This window comes from Ochotona princeps, chromosome 21 (assembly GCF_030435755.1).
Source record: "Ochotona princeps isolate mOchPri1 chromosome 21, mOchPri1.hap1, whole genome shotgun sequence".
Taxonomy (NCBI): Eukaryota; Metazoa; Chordata; class Mammalia; order Lagomorpha; family Ochotonidae; genus Ochotona; species Ochotona princeps.
The window spans coordinates 37,188,927-37,203,658 of NC_080852.1; the positions used below are offsets into that span (position 1 = coordinate 37,188,927).

General features: G+C 54.5%; 1 protein-coding gene and 1 pseudogene across 3 annotated transcripts in view; both read right to left on the minus strand.

Moving 5' to 3' along the window:
* ATG7 (autophagy related 7) overlaps positions 1 to 14,732 on the minus strand; it is a 158,582-nt gene that overhangs the window by 9,657 nt on the left and 134,193 nt on the right. The window lies entirely within an intron of this gene.
* LOC118760350 (U6 spliceosomal RNA) lies at positions 6,195 to 6,286 on the minus strand (annotated as a pseudogene).

Consider the following 14,732-nt stretch of genomic DNA (forward strand, 5'->3'; position numbering starts at 1 on the left):
CGCCGCTCTCCAGGGCTCAGGACTGCACACACCGCACACGTCAACACTTGGTGACACCAGACCAAGTCCCCAGCATTCACATGCAGCCTCACACCTGCCAGGAGGCTGTGGGAGGCAGGGCGAGCAGCTCAGCTCGGGGCCACGTGCCTGGGGCTGGTTGCCTGTCAGTCTGGCCAGCTGGGTGCAGGCTCCAAACCGGCTCACAGCTCCCCTGCCAGCACCCAGCCACCATCAGACGAACAGACCACTAGGTGCTTTCTGACTTGCAAGCTCTAGAATTCTGGTATAAACTCCACAAGGGGGTGTCTGCCACCTCGGGCATGACTTTCCAACACTTCCCAGCCCTGCACAGCTCCTGGAAGGCTTGGGGGAGTGCAGGGGGGCGTGGGTCTTGGCAGCTGGACCAGCCTCTGCTGACTCACGCAGTCCCCTGGATGATGCCGATTGTCCTGGGAACTGACTCCCCTCAAGGGTAAACCAGGAGCTGGGTCAGGAATGGCCACACCTCCTGGGGAGCATGCAGCACCCCCACTCCCATTACAGGAAGCCACCTGCAGGCAGGAGAAAGGGGCCAGGGCTCAGCAGGAATGGTTCCTGGGGGTTCACTGGATCCTCCTCCCAGCGTTGCCTGGAACTCAGCGAAGGGCTGGGTCCGAAGTGAGCTGTGGCTTGGCCACTCACAAATGGGTCACCTCGGGTGAGGTTTGTGCTGCGCTCCCCAGTGCTTCTGTCCACAAAATGAGGACACTGCTGGCGGCCACTTCATAGGGCAGTGACGACTAAGGACAAGACCTAGGTACAGCACCGACCAACACGTACAAGCTTCCGCAGTGGTCCTCCAGACCCACACCCTGTGTGGGGACTTCCCCACTACAGCTACTGGCTGCCATGGCCCAGGGCCCAGAGCACAGGCCCTGGGAGTCGAGCAGGACAGGGCCACTGGTCACCAGGCCCCGCCCCAGCTTGTCGCTCGGAGCGCCAGTCCCCTAGCCGGGCCTTCCAGAAGCTCCCTAGCGCCACTGTCCATAGCGTCCAGGACGGAGAGCTTCTCTTGGCCGCCCCTGCCTGAGCCAGGCCAGCCACCCCCTGGGTGAACGCCAGCACAGCGTAGCTGCCTCCTACGTGCTGGCTTGGGAAACTCTGTCAGCACAGGCATCTCAGAGGGAAAACTCACTTCGCAGACATGTTGCTGGCCACGGCAGGCCACGCCCCTGTCACAGGATGGCCGTGACCAAGTCTTCCAGGGGTCCTCGGGACCCCGCTCTGTGACCGCAGGGGGTGTAGCCACTGCCAACAGTGACAAGAGCCACAGCTTAGCAAGCACTCCCTGCCAAGCTCTGTGACGGTTACAGCCCTTCACCCCTCAGGACAGCCTCGGAGGGAATCTCATGCATTGTCTCAGCTTGTTACTGGAGGAGCGGAAGCCAGGTGGGCAGCAGCATGGCCAGGCTGTGCGCATGCGCCCTGGGCTACCTCCTCAGAGCTACAGCCTGGACACAGGTCTCAACAGATAAACCTGGGCAGGCAAGGAGCAAGGAAAGGGGGGTTTGGGCTGAAACCCAAGCTGCTTGGAAGGGCAGGAAATTCCTCCCACTGCGGACTTCGAGGATGATACCAACAAGCCTGGGGGCACGGAGGCTAGAGGGCAAGGGCCCCGCCGAGGCGGCCTCCTGAGGGACGTGGGCTCAGGGTCCCACTCTTCACTCTCCTCGTCAGTGGTGGGGGACTGTCGCAGTGGCCGGGGCCCCTGACATGACCCAGGGTCAGCTTCCACTTTCTGTGGTACCAGAAGATTGGAGCCTGTCGGCACGGGGCTGGCGGGGTTTTTGGTTTCTGATGCAAATCCCAAATCTGGGGTCGCAGAGGCGGCTCAGTGGTCGGGGGCTGCACACCGCACACTGGGAGCTCAGTTTCAAAATTTAAATTTGGGAAGAAAAAATAAAGGCACGTGAGCCTGGCAGGGGCCCAGACTGCCCTCTGTTAACATGAGGGGCTTCCTTTTCAAATCTTAAATGTCTGTTCTTGAACCTAACAACACAGACTCGACCATCTGTACCCTAGGGGCTGGTCTAATGGAGCACAGGGAAGAGGTTACCAGTGGTGCCCTGCCAGGAGCCCGCCTGCTCAGCTTCTTCCCAACAGGGTTCCTGCCAACCCTTCAGTTCCACCTGTAATGCCGCCCTCCACTGGCCCCTCCACCAGCCCCCCTTGTCCCCACCTCATCTTAGCCAGCAGCCCCACAATCACCTCTCCCATCCAGGAGAAGCTTTGCAGCCCCTCCCGGCCCTCCTACTCTGCTACCCTGGCCCAGCCGCTCTGAACATCTGTGCTCCTGGCCTGGGCACAGCATGCGCTCCCGCTACAGCAGCTCCAATTCCCCCTTGGCTGTTGTTAGGCTCTCCCTCTCGCGGAGCGTCCCTAGCACCGACCCATGCCCTCCTGGGACCACCACATGCCCTCCTGGGACCACTCCATGCCCTCCTGGGACCACCACAGCTATGTGGAGATGACACTGAATCCCGTGCTAGGCAAACCTGGGCTTGGGGGCCCCTTGGCTGACTTGGAGGCAGCAGTGGGCGACAGCTAAGAGCAAGGTCAGCTGGCAGGGACCTCAGCCAGCCAACCAGCCAGCCGGGGGTCAGGCAGATGCTCACGGCCACAGTGGGGGTGAAGCCGCAAGTACTGGCCAATCGCAAGGGGGGACAAAGGCTCCAAAGGGGGCACCCCCCACCAGTGTTTACGCCTGAAGCCTGAGTGGCAGACCTGCATGGTCAGAGGCTGTATGGAAATGAGCGCCATCAGCTGGCGTTCCAAGGAGAGGCTGCCTTCAGGGCACAAACCTGGGCCCCAGGACACCAGCAAGGGCTGTCCTCCACGCAGGCTGCCCGTGACTGTGAACAGCACCTGTGCTGTGGTGGACGTGGGCAGGGAGGAGCAAGTGGCTGGAGCCCGGGCAAGCCAGCATGCCTGCCTGCTCGGGCTGGGCTGAGGGAACCCAAGCAGTAAGAGCTTGGCCAGCAGCCGTGAGCTGCCCTGTGGTCAGTCACACAGGTCATCTGGCTGGGCGACACAATCCAGAGAGGAGGAGGGAGAAAGGGAGGAAGTGCAAGGACAGCTCTCCCTGTAAAAACAGTCGTAGCAGAACCTCGCCTGTTTATACCTCCCCTCCAGCTCACCTCGGGATCCTGAGCCGCACTGTAGGACCAGAAAGGAACCTTGCAAGGGTGGCTGTGGAGCCACAGGACGGTGCCCAGGCCTGGGTGCCCAGCGCTGGCAGCCCCGTGGGGCTCTCGCTCCATAGAAGCATGCAGGTGCCTAGAAAGTCAGCTCCGAGAAGACTGACACCATGAATAGAATCCCATTTCCCCCACTGAGTCATATTTTAAAATCAGAGATGGATTGGGGGGGGGGGTTTAGCAAAAGAAAAGGAAAAGGGTCTAATTGACCCTAAAAAAAATCACCCTCGGGCCCGGCGACGTGGCCTAGCGGCTAAAGTCCTCGCCTTGAATGCCCCGGGATCCCATATGGGCGCCAGTTCTAATCCCGGCAGCTCCACTTCCCATCCAGCTCCCTGCTTGTGGCCTGGGAAAGCAGTCAAGGACGGCCCAAAGCTTTGGGACCCTGCACCCGCGTGGGAGACCCGGAAGAGGTTCCAGGTTCCCGGCATCAGATCGGTGCGCACCGGCCCGTTGCGGCTCACTTGGGGAGTGAATCATCGGACGGAAGATCTTCCTCTCTGTCTTTCCTCCTCTCTGTATATCTGATTGTAATAAAATAAATAAATCTTAAAAAAAAAATCACCCTCACTTCAGCAAACTTTCAAACTCACAAAGACCACCGTGCCTATAAGACAGAAAACAACTTGTCAGCAAATTTGTCTGTGCCAAGGACACAGCAGGAGTCACACCAGTCTCTGTGGGGACCACAAAGGTCCCATGTCCATCACCAGAATCCAACATGCCATCCTGCCCCGGGCTGCAGCAACACGCAAGGGCTTGTCGGGTGCTGCCTCCGTGGGTGGGCCCCCACGGGTGTGCTGCTGTGGGGACCTGCGCTCATCTCCCACAGGCCATCTTAGCTGTTTATTTACTTAAGCAGTCTGGAGGAAAAATCAAGTACTTTCCTGAGAGAAGAGGAGCAAGGTGCTTGAAGGTGACCAAACTTGGCCCTGTAGACCCTCCAGAGGCCCACCCTCTGTCACACGGCATCAGTCCCCGTCAGTCCTCCTCTGCCTCCAGCGTCACAGCGCACACTCAGGAAGCCAGCAGCTCCAGGGCAGGCCTGGGGACAGCAGCACAAAGATGCTCCATCTCAGACTCAGCCCTGTCACCAGAGCAGGCAGGGAGGGCAGTGGGGAGGCAGGCCTTACCAAGGGCAGCGCAGCATCAGAGGGGGGCAATATGTTTTATGCAAAAAACACTTCTTGCTTCAATTCCGCAACAAGGGGTCAACCTGTACAGACTGTGTACCCTAACACTTGCTCCTTCTGTCTTCCTTCAAGCAAGCTACCTACCCAGGACTTGGCCAGCAAGGCACATGGCTACCCAGATACAGACTACATTTCCCAGCCTGCCTCCCAATCCATGTGGCCATGTGACTTCACTGCTGACCAATGGAAGGTGAGCAACGTGTCCTCCATGTCTTCTCTTTCCCTCTTCCTGTATCTTAGGATGTGGAAATGGAGCTGTCCAGCTCTGTCACAATACTCATAGGACTCTTTTGACCCCAGAGGGTCCCTGTATAATACTCTTTGGCCGGGAAAGGAATTACAACTTTATTTCTACTAATAGTATCTATGGCTGTCACCAGAAGAAATAAGATTTTTGAAAATCATTATACTCATCACAGATTATCTTGAAATATTATACATGCTCATCACTACTATGAAATGACAGCACCAATCACTGTCATTAGCTCATATTTCATGAATCTGGGTTGGTATTGCAGCACAACAATTTAGGCTTACTGTTTGCTATGCCAGCGTCCTACATGACGGTGCTGGTTTGAGTCCCAGCTGCTCTGCTTCCAGTTAGCTCCCTGCTCATGTACCTGTGAGGGCAGTGGAAGATGACCAAGTGCTTGGGCCCTGCACCCACAGAGGGCTAGCACTGAGTTCCCAGCTTCTTCTTCTGGCCTGGTCCACCCTTAGCTGTTGGGGAGTAAGCCAGCAGATGGAAGATCCTTCTCTCTGTCACTCTGCCCTTCAAATAAATTCAGTTTTAAAGATTTATTTATTCTTACTGGAAAGTCAGATTTATAGAGAGAGGGAGAGACAGAAAGATTCTCCATCTGTGGGTTCACTCCTCAAGTGGTTGCAACAGCCAGAACTGAGTTCATCCAAAGCCAGGAGCTAGGGGCTTCTTCCAGGTCTCCCACATGGGTGCAGGGTCCCAAAGTCCTGGACCATTCTACACTGCCCTCCCAGGACACAAGCAGTGAGTTAGACTAGAAGTAAAGTAGCTAGGATTTGAACCGGTGCCCACATGGGATTCCTGGTGCTTGAGGTGATGATTTAGCCACTAGGTCATTGCACCGGGATCCCAAATAAATTCTTAAAAACTCTAAAAATGATGTATTTGTTTCTGAGCATTTCATGGAAGGGGTGGTACTCTCCTGAATCACTACATCAGTATTTTGACTTTTGAACACTTCTGATAGCTGCCCTTTCACATAATTTAATTTGTAACTCTACATGGTTTATGTTACAAATTGGAAAACATCACCCAGGGTGGGCATTTTGACACAGTGGTCAAGGTCATACCACATTTCCACAACTCCGCTCTGATTTCTAGCTTGGGTGACTTTGCTGAATTACAAAGATGGAAGAGCATGGATCAGCTCCAGCTCTCCCCACCGCTGGCAGCCTTGCCACTACAGGGAGGTGAGCAGTGACCACACTTCGAGAGACCTGCCGTTGGCACCTGGACACCTGCCTCCTGGCCGCACACCCGTCCGTCATGTTGGTATGGGACCTGGGCACCTGCGCACTCCCTGAGGGTCTGTGGTTCTTAGGAAAGCTCCCATTTCCTTCCTTGGGCTGACAGGCAAGGACTCGTGAGGACCTAAGCAACGGGTGGTGAGAAGACCCCCAACAAGTCCAAGGGAAGGGCGCTGCCTTCAGAGCGAAACAGCCCAGAGCGCACCTCACAGACACCTGTTCTTATTTTTTTTAATTTTATGATACAATTTCCTAGAAAACTATGGAACGCTTCACGAATTTGCGTGTCATCCTTGCGCAGGGCCCACACTGATGTCTGTATCGTTCCGAAGGGAGCACAACAGCCTGTTCTTCACTCAGCGTCACTCCAAAGGTTAACACGGCGTGAGCAAAACAAATCACAGAAACTGGTTATAATGTTAACAGGAACAAAAGGTCCATGTCTTAAACTCCCTCCTCCTCCGAAGCTTTGCCTTTCAAATAACCTGAACAGACAAGGAGGAATTATAAATTCTCAACAGCACTGACGCAACAAGAGAGATGCGGAGACGTAAGTGTGACTGCACCCCACCTCCAGGCACTGACAGCCTCTGTGCCCGGTGCCTGCAGCCATGCTGTTCCACCTGCAAAAACACCCTCCACCCTAGGACCTACGAGACACATCCACGCTTAAAAACCACTCCACCCATTCTCCCATCCCTGCAGGCACCTTGGTTTTTTAAAGTAGAAGTTCTGGACCTGCAATAATGGCTGAACTGGTTAATCCTACCACTTCAATGCCAGGATCCCACATGGGCGCTGTTTTGTGCCCCCGCTGCTCCGCTTCCAATCCAGCTCTCTGTGGCCTAGGAAAGCAGTACAGGATGGCCCAAAGCTTTGGGATCCTGCCCCTGTGTGGGATCCCAGAAGAAGCTCCTGGCTGCTGACTTCAAATTGGCTCAGCTCCAGCTGTAGTGGCCATTTGGGAAATCAACCAGTGGATGAAAGATCTTTCTGTCTCTCCTTTTCTCTGTAAATCTGTCTTTTCAATAAAAATAAATAAAAAAGTAAAAGTAAAAATTAGGATTTTACTTTATTTTTAAAAAATAAATGGGGGGATGCACAGAGAGAGAGAGAGAGAGAGAGAGAGGGAGAGAGAGAGAGAGAGAAACAAAGAGGCGGGGAGGAATTAAGAGGGAGAGGGAGACAGTGGGAGAGCAGCTCAAGGGTGTTACTGTCCACCCATCCGGTCACTCTAAAAGCAGCCACTCGAGCTGGGCCAGGCCAAGGCCAGGAGCCTGGTGTCCCACCACACAAGAGACAGGAAACCAAGCTCTTACACCAACAGCACCTGCTGCCTCTCAGGGGCTGGAGCCGAAGCAGACAGCGGCTCAGTCCTAAGCACTCGGGTATGGGTCAAGGGCATCTCCGTTACTGTGCCGCCATGCCTACCACGCCACCTGCTGGGATTATCTGTTTCACCTTAGACAAGAGTGCTTCCCTGGAGTTAATACTGTCTTGGTGTTGATTTTCTGTGCTTCTCTATGCTTATGGATAATTAAATCCCAACTCTGCGGCCAGGGGTGTAAATAGCTGCAGGATGCCTTCTGGGACAGGTAGTTCTGAAGCCTCCTGACCTGAGAGTGGGAGATGCTCGGCTCCAGGCCCGTTGGCCCAGCTCCTACACTCCCCAGGATGGCTCTGACTTCCTGCGGGGACCCCCGGCTGCCTGTATCCTGTGGGTGGGTGCTCCCTTATCTTCCTGGAGCTCATCCTCCAATGGTTTGAAGAGGAGGACCACTTGGCAAGCCTCAGGGGCACTTGCATCGCTGCACTTGGCCCCCGTTCTCTGGCCCCAGTTTGGTTCCAGGAGGATGCTTTGGCGTGCTTGCAGAAAGATGAACACAGGAGGAGGAGCTTGTTTAAGTGAAACAAATGCTAGTATCTAGGCAGAGCTTTTTTTTTCCCCACAAGGCTTTGGGCCATTCCCGACTGCCTTCCCAGGCCACAATCACGGAGCTGGATGGGAAGTGGAGCAACCAGGACAGGAACTGGAGCCCATATGGGATCCTGGTGCATTCAAGGCGAGGACTTTAGCCTTAGTTTCTGTTCCTGATGCAGACTCTAACTTACATGTCAAGCTCCCAGCTCGGCCCTCATGTGGCCTTACCTTTGCTCCCCAATTTTCCAGGTCTTTGTCCTCCTGCTTGGTTTCTGAGACACTCTGGATCTCTCTGTCCAAACCCTCTGCCTACTTTCAAACCTGTAGCCTGGAAGCTCTCTCTGACGCCATTTGAATTCTCCTTGGTATAGCACTCTGGTCTTGTTTCAGGAAAGTGGCAGCTCTTTTATCGAGGATGTAAAAGACGGTGCAGCTTTCTGCGGCAGAGGGCGTTTTCAAAGCCTTGCACTTTCATTCTCTTCTGATTATCTGTGTGGTAAGACTCGGTTTCTGCCTCCATCAAAGCAGGGGCAACATGGTCCCCCACAGACAGCCCCCCAGGGCCACCTGGCCAAATTGCACAGGAGTGGTTGAATTGACACAGGCCCTGACTTCGGGCGAAGGCAGGGGGTGTGATCGTGTTGGAGCCACCGGGATCTGTTCCTATCCAAACCCGCTCACAGGAACACAGGGGGAAGCCGGAGCAGACACCTTGCAAGACCAAGGGAACACCAAAGAAGCTTCTTGTGGCAGAGCAAATTCTGAGGCTGAACAGGCAACAGGTGCCTCCACACAGACAACAAGGCTGCTCAAAGGCAGGCTGCACATTTCGCTCCAGAGGATGGACACTCCCAAGGCCCAGGTGCTGAGACGCAGTGTGCACCACGAGGGCCCCACAGAGCACACTAAAAATCTAAATCCACAAAAACAGCTTCTTCAAAGGAACAGCCAAGAAACCAGGGCTGCAGCCAGGTCACACAATGCAGACTGGTAGGCTGGAACAAACCTCCCTGCCGTAAACAAATGGACATGGCTAGGGTCGGTAGGGAAGCCCACACAGGAACACAGGCAGGGCAGACCCTTGGAGGAGGGAGGAGTTTGGGGCCGAGGGTGGCCGAGGGTGTGGGCACCTAGAATGCAAGACGAGGGTGCCCCGTGCCTGCTCCTTTTTCCTCTGGGTTCTGGGATACAGCATGACTGACAGCCCCTCCCTGTCACTCTGGCTTGGCAGGTGGAGGAGAGCCAGGGGGCAGAGGCGAGAGGACAGGGCAGGTGTCACTGAGTCGCCACCACAGTGCTTTCTCTTGTTACTGTGGGCCAAAGATGGGTGGGGTGGGGGTGAGGGTGAGGGGTGAAGCAAGAAAAGGCTGGGAAGCAAGCCACCAGCTGAGGGGATGGCAGGGGCGGAGATGCTCCCTGGAGACAGCGGCTGCAAGCTGGGTGGGAGGCTCCGGGTCCCGGGACTTGTTCTAGGCCTTGCTCTGGGTGCACAGGTGGAGACGCAGAGGGAGGCAAACTTAGGACTGGCGCTGTGGCACAGTGAGTTACCACCTGCAGGGCTGGCATCCCATGCGGGGGCCGCTCAAGCCCTGGCTGCTCCAATTCTGACACAGTTCTGCCCTAATGCATTGTGAAGGCAGTAGGAGACAGCTCAAGTGCCTGAGCCCTCCCTACATGTACGTGCGACACCCAAGGGAAGTTCCAGTTCCTGGCTTTGGCTTGGTCCAGCCTTAGCCATTTAGTGAGTAAGCCAATAGACGGGACCTGTGTCTGTCTCTCTAACTCAGCCTTTAAAATAAATAAAATAAAATGAAAAATTAAAAAAATATTTTGTATAACAGTGCATAAATAATGCAGTCTTCCACAAAAAGGTTCAAAAATAATAAGGGGAGGACTTTGGAGGGAGGCCTGACGCTGGCAACCCCACAGCTTAGGGCATCCTGGGAGCAGGATGTTCAGCCGTGTCCCTCCCAGGCCTCAGAATGCAGCAGGACCCGGTCACTAGGAAGGCGGCAAGTCCTGCCACCCGCCCACATCCTCTGGTCTCTGACAAGCTGGGTTCTAGTTCTCAGCGAGGTCTGAACCTGGGAGCCAGGAAGGGCAGGGTGGGGCCCCTCGGAGGGAAGGGTGAGGCCTGGGTCAGGCCGCCCATCCTGTGCTGACGAAAGCTGGCAGGAGGGGCAGGGCTAAGGCCCATGTGAGTTCTTCACCTGCTCTGCGGAGGAAAAGGGGGCTTTAAACTGAGGAGACAGAAGTCCAAGGAACCCCTAGGGAAGATTCCAAGCTGGGAGGGGCACTGTGAGAGCCAGCGGGTCTGCAGGCTCCAGGCAGCCTCCGTGCTGTTTCCACAGCTGCTGTGGGCACCAGGCCAAGCGCTCCGTGGTGGGCCCTTCCTCCTCACACACACTGTCCACGGATAGAGGAAGGAATCGAGTCCTGAGTATCAACGGGGGAAGAGGCGTGCTGGGGCTCCTGACCCCCAGCACAAAGAGGCCAGCTCAGAAAGGCACTTCTATGCCCTTTGTCTGCCACCAAAGCTGCAGGGCAATGGCACCAGCCTGCCACCTGGGTGGCCTCTAGGTGGCAGCCCTCACACTTCCGGGTATCTCAACGGGTCCGCACCTTTTTGCCTACTCTGCAGATGCAGACACCACAGCCCACAGTGTGGAGACTGGCCCTCAGTCCCACCCCGCCAGGGCAGGGGCAGGGAGCAGAGCCCAAGGCCCAGCCTCCCATGCCTTGCCAAACCGTAAGATACGTCACTGTTGGCACCAAGGCACTGACGTGAAGTCTGAGGCCTGCTCAGGAAGGGCTGGGCAGTTTGGAGTGAAGATTCTGTTCTCACTGCCACTACAATGCACAACCCTTGGTAACAGGACTTCCTGCAGAACCCTGGTGAGAGGAGGGAGTGGCGGGATAAGGACTCAGCACCTGCCAGGCAAGGTCTAAGATCAGAGAACTTTCAGGTCCCTGGGCCACACTCATATTTTGCCAGGGGCAGATGTGGGGCAGGTGTGTGACTAAAGTTTGGTGGCAAAAAAGGCAGGAGTGGGCATTGGGCACGGTGGCTCAGGTGCTGGAGGGAGCCGCACTTTCTATCAGAATGCCTGAGTATGAGGCCTAGCTCCACTCCCTGTTCTGGCCTTGGCTTACTATGCACACTCAAACGGGAGGGGCAGCTGGGTTGCCTTCCCCAACAGGAACTCCATCTCCAAGAGCAGCGGCTCGCACAGCGCCATGCACAGAGCTCACATTTCGTTAGACAAGAACAACTGTTACACCGGTGAGTAGATGGAAGGGAGCGCATCCTCCATTTAACTGGACGCATGGCAGTTGCTGCCAGAGAAGAACAAGGCGTTCTCAGTGGCCTGCTCACACTCCAAGCACCAGCTCTGACACTTGTTCCCTGGCCACCTCTTGCTCTCTTAGATGCACGAGCAGGTGGTGGTGACATCACACGCTGGGCCTGTCCTTGGAGTTGCCTGCTGGGCTGTCACCCAGTGCCTGGTCCTCACCCTGCCAGGAAAGTCTCCATGATGGACTGATGTGCCTTGGCAGTGACCCAGATATGGACACACACTGAAGGGCCTGGCAGTCCGGTGCTGGTGAGCACCAGCTTTCCTGGTCTGCATGGAAAGGGGCCAAGGGTGCCCCGACACTCCTCAGGAAAAGTTGGGGAACAAGAGTTCCCCAGATGAGGAGCTTTTTAATGGAGTCCAGAGCACCGCATGCCAGCTTCTGGTGTGAGATGCCAGCAACTGGCTGACCCCAGATTCACCCACACCATGCCAGCAGGGCCCTCCTGCCCCAGCTCCGCCTTCCTCTTTGGGGAGCAGGCCCAGGTCAGCTGGGAGGATGCTGCTGAGCGGGTGACTCAGGAGAGCCGAGAGATGCTCTGCTCCCAGAGAGATAAATGTCTGGGCCTTGGAAGTGACTTTATGGTGCTTGGCCTTTGCACTGGCACCAGGCTTGGAATTCTAAGCCCTCTGCTGTCACATGGTGTGCATCTGCTCCAAGAAAAACTCTATAAAATGAAAATACTTTATTGCCACAGCCTTGGCCTTCCCGAGACGCACACACACATGATGCTCTCTTGGGGAAATTTCATTTCATTTAAGCTCAGCTGACCTTGAGGAAAACAAAACAAAACAAAACAAAACAAAATCGAGTTCTGAACCGGCCCCTTTCAGCCTTCTCTCTCTGGAGTCACTGTGGCACTTGCTTCGCACCAAACTATTCTTTCCCGTCTGTGAGAAGAAAACTGGCAGCAGGTCCATGTGAACTTAACCACTGGCAGCAGCGACGCTGCAGCTGCAGTGGAGCAGGGCAGCTTCCCAGGAATGCCTCCAGCCAATGTCACAGACCAGACAGGAGAGGGAGCGGGCAGGCGCGTGAGAGAAGCAAGAACGGGCGAGCAAGCGAGTGGAGACACACGAGAACATGCGCAGCGCTCTCAGCAGCGTGCCTGGCCCTGCATGCTCAGCTAACAGCCACCTCCTAGTCCTCCATGGTACCAGGACACACACACAGAGGGACTTTAAGAGTTGGTGCTGAAAGGGACTCAAAAGCTGAATTTACTTTGGTGCAAAAAACAAAGTGGCAAAACACACAGGTTTTCTTTTATGATATGCATTGTCTATGAATGGTCTGAAGACCCCCCACTCCCACCCCCCACTTCTCACACACTCTATGTCTCTTGGGAGAGGCTCCATTCCAGCTGGAGCTCACACATCTCAGTTCTCCTTACTGGCCCAACACACAGCCTGACTTGTTGCCACTCTGACATGGATTGCACCCTGCTCTGCTAAGGGGGTGTTTCTGTAAATTTTCAATCTGCTTTCCTTTCCTTTTTAAAGATTTCTGTGATTTGGCTCTGCTGTTCCGCAGACACTCAGATTCAAACATGGAACAAGCAAGAGAGGAATGGATTCCCCATCTTCCCCAGCGGTTCTCGGAGACAGCAGTCCTCAGGGGTCAACAAGCGTGCTGCCCGCACGCCCAGCAGCTGAGGCCCTCCCTGAGCAGGCGGCCAGCCAGTGGGCTGCTGGCTGCCACCTGAAGCATCTGTTATTTATGGCCAGCCCAACTCTTCAGGATCCTATCCTCAGACCACACGATTAAGGGGAGCTCAGGGCTCAGGCACAACTCCAGGTACAGTTAGGTGAGTGTCCAAAACTCAGAGGAACATACTTGCACCTGCATTCTACAGGATGGAATATTTCCCCCTTTTTAAAAAAGACTTCTTTATTTTTATTGGAAAGGCAGATCTACAGAGAGAAGGAGAGATAGAAAGATCTTCCATCCACTGGTTCACTTCCCAAAAGGCTACAACGGCCAGAGCTGAATTGATCTGAAGCCAGGAGCTTTTTCAGGGTCTCTCACATGGGTACAGGAACCCAAGGCTTTGGGCCATTCTCTATTGCTTTCCCAGGCCACAAGTGGGGAGCTGGATGGGAAATGGAGTAGCCAGGATATGAACTGGTGCCCATATGGTATAATGGCATATGCAAAGTAAGGATTTAGCCACTAGGCATTGTGCCAGGCCCAGAGGTGAAATATTTGTAAAAGACAGAGATTTGTTTTTGTAAAAACAAGCAGAAAATCTTCAAAGTTTATATACTTTAGATTTTTATATTCATTTTAAAAGCAGTCACTAAGGTGCCGGAGTCACGGCATATCAACTAAACCTCTGCCTGTGGTGCCAGCATTCCATAAGGGCACCAGTTCAAAACCCAGCTGCTCCACTTCAGATCCACCTCCCTGCTAATGCACTTAGGAAAGCAATGGAGGATGGCTCAAATGCTTGGGCCCTTGCACCCACATGGGAAACCTGGAAGAAGCTCCTGGTTTCACAACAGTCCAGCTCTAGCTGTTGCAGCTATTTGGGGAGTAAACCAATAGATAGCAAACTTCACTCTTTTTCTTTCTTCTCTGTAAATCTGCTTCCTAAATAAAGAGTAAATAAATCTTTAAAAAAAGAAAAGAAAGAATCACTACATAATCCTCAATGGTTGTGATACCACTGATGATCCCAGAATTCCATCTGCCTTGTCCTGCCCACAGGTACAACATGTGATCCAAGCTTGGCCAATCACACGGTGCTACTTCCATGACACCAGGACTGAGGCTGGGGCAGCTCTCTGACATGGGTGAGGTCAGTGTGAAGGCCAGTGTGGGGGGTAGATCAATGCCAGAAGCCCAGTTACCTGCAGCTCCCTGGCTGCTTCCGGCAACACTCCAGCTCCAGCAGCAAGACACTCCCTCTTCTGCTTGAGTCTGAAGCAGCTCTGAGAAGGCAGAGGCCTCCTTCACTGGGGATTAGCCACTGCCACCTTCAGCAGTGGTCAACGGCCTTGTGCCAACAGTGCCACTCAGCTCTCACAACCATCTCTTACCAGTGGTATTTCATGCCTACTCATGTCAAGGAATCAGTGCTGAGATCTATCAACCAGAGGTGGGCGGGGGGAGAAGCACCCTCATGCTTGTGTGTGCAAGTGTTTTTAAAGCAGAATTACATAAATACACTTCCGTCCATTTAGCATTAATCAGCACTGGGAGAAGCTGAACATTCCTCGCTGAATGCATCTATTCATCAGGCAGAGTGTAGCCCCCAGATCCTTTATCCTCATATTATCACCATTGTTCATCTATGCATGGAACAAAGGAGGCCAAGCAGCGGGCTGGAGAGGCAGAGAAGAAAAGCCTCCATTCAGAGACGCGCTCACTTCTCCCGACCATGTGCTCATGTTCTGCCGCCCCCAAAGACACTGGCAGGTACACACACGCTCCCTTTTAATTACACCACCAAATTGCTGCCACAACCGATTGCCAGTTCAATAATTATAATCAAGTGCCCATTGTGCCCAACAATCA